Here is a 1,718-nt window from a genome sequence, read left to right on the forward strand (position 1 = left end):
ATGGAGATGAGGCTGCCCTCCATCAGAATATCCTTGAGGGAGGATTCCTAAGGACAAATGAAACTGAGAAATCTGGAATGTATTTAAATTTACTCATTGATACAAAGTGTAGACATTAACAAGTGTTAGTTAATCCTAAGGGATGAGTTTAACCTCAAAGATGACAATTTTGTAAGATTTAGAGTTTAATTTGGTGCTTTGTCACAACTTGACTGGTGCTTCTTTCCTTGCTGTCTTTACATTAAGCCAAGGGCCCAATTCTATTTTCAGTAAATGTTTGACAGCTTTTTACTTAGAGTCTCAGCACTTTTATTAAGCATGCAAGACTAACAAAAACTCTGGCAATGCATAAGTGTAACACAGTGACGAGAAAGCTTTTACAATTAAGTCTTCTAATACTGCCTTCACAGTGTGGAAATTGTGCTACATCCACCAAAAGAGGGCCCTGTCTACTCAAATATTTTAGTACTTCACCCCAGGAACAAACTCCTTTGCATTTGGATTCAGATTGCTCTTGACCACAAGATCTTCCAGAGAAGAGCCATCCCTGATAACAAGATCATTAAATTGGTCTTGGAATTGGTCCACAGTTTGTGGGAGATCTCAAGCTGGAATAAACCATTCATGTTCTTCTTCTTCTTCCAGAATTTCTTGGAAACAGCGTTCAATAAATTCTTCTTCCCACAGCTCCTCTTCTATTTGTCTGTTGAATTCCTCTTCATTTTCCATCCACATGTGCTCTGCAAATGGATTGTCATCTTCATGAGAATGACCGTTAATAATCACATCTTCATTGATGATGCTTGGGCTAGTACTGCTGCGACTTGGATCTTTCATGGTTGGCGTTAGTTGGCATTTTTAACCCAGTGCACGACATCGGGGAAGGCAGCCAATGAATCCTGTCGGCCTCCGCCGATCTCTACAGGCAGCACGGCTCCCCCACTCGACGTGCACTTCGCCCGCAGCCTCCCTTCTCCAGTCCAAACAGACACAAGCCCGGAAGTGACTTCCCACTGAGTTATCTTGCCGGCCCTAACGTGAGTTCTTTCTGACTCTCCCTAACCACATTCTCAGTAGTCTACTCTGTTTCTTACTGCTGGGCACCTTCCAACCATTGGTCCCTTGTTGGGAGCCATGGAAGTTAGAAAACTAGTCAATATGTGTAGGCAGGACTAGGCCTCAGTCCAGAGATAAGCATCCTGACTGGCTAAGGTTGGCTACTAGTCACTAGGCAACTTTGTATCATGTGTTACTAACTTTACAAAGCTATAAATAAATGTCCATATTGTTTCTTGTGGGGTCATCTCACCAACTAGGCAGGCAAGCCACCACCTAACCTAGCTTTTGTCTTCTTGTCTGTCTTTTCCTCATTCCTGCTACCATTTCTCCCTTGGGTAGAACAGATAACACTGAAACCCATGGACCCTTACAGTCCCTGCAAAGAAGCTAAAAACCCAGTTCCTCACAAGAGTCCTGGACCCTGAGGGCCCCTCTGACAGACCCCCATGCCTTCTGTGGACAGGCCAGCTCTCCTGCTATTGTCTCCCTTCTCAACCCACCTGATTCTATCGATGCATGGGAAACTGAAGATTTCAAATTACAGAATTCTAAAAGACCAAGATAATAGAGGAAGATTCCAGTCCGCTTTTTTCCAGCCACGTTCTTTCTCTTGTGGGGAAAGGGCTCAGGGCAGACCTCGTCCTTTGTCACCAACTGGA

The 1,718-nt window shown here is 44.1% G+C and overlaps 1 pseudogene; it reads right to left on the bottom strand.

The window, feature by feature from the left end:
• Positions 1 to 344: 344 nt before the first annotated feature.
• LOC101562855 lies at positions 345 to 868 on the bottom strand (annotated as a pseudogene).
• Between the last annotated feature and the right edge of the window lie 850 nt (positions 869 to 1,718).

Source organism: Octodon degus, unplaced genomic scaffold (assembly GCF_000260255.1).
Source record: "Octodon degus isolate 3935 unplaced genomic scaffold, OctDeg1.0 scaffold00317, whole genome shotgun sequence".
In the NCBI taxonomy this organism is placed as follows: domain Eukaryota; kingdom Metazoa; phylum Chordata; class Mammalia; order Rodentia; family Octodontidae; genus Octodon; species Octodon degus.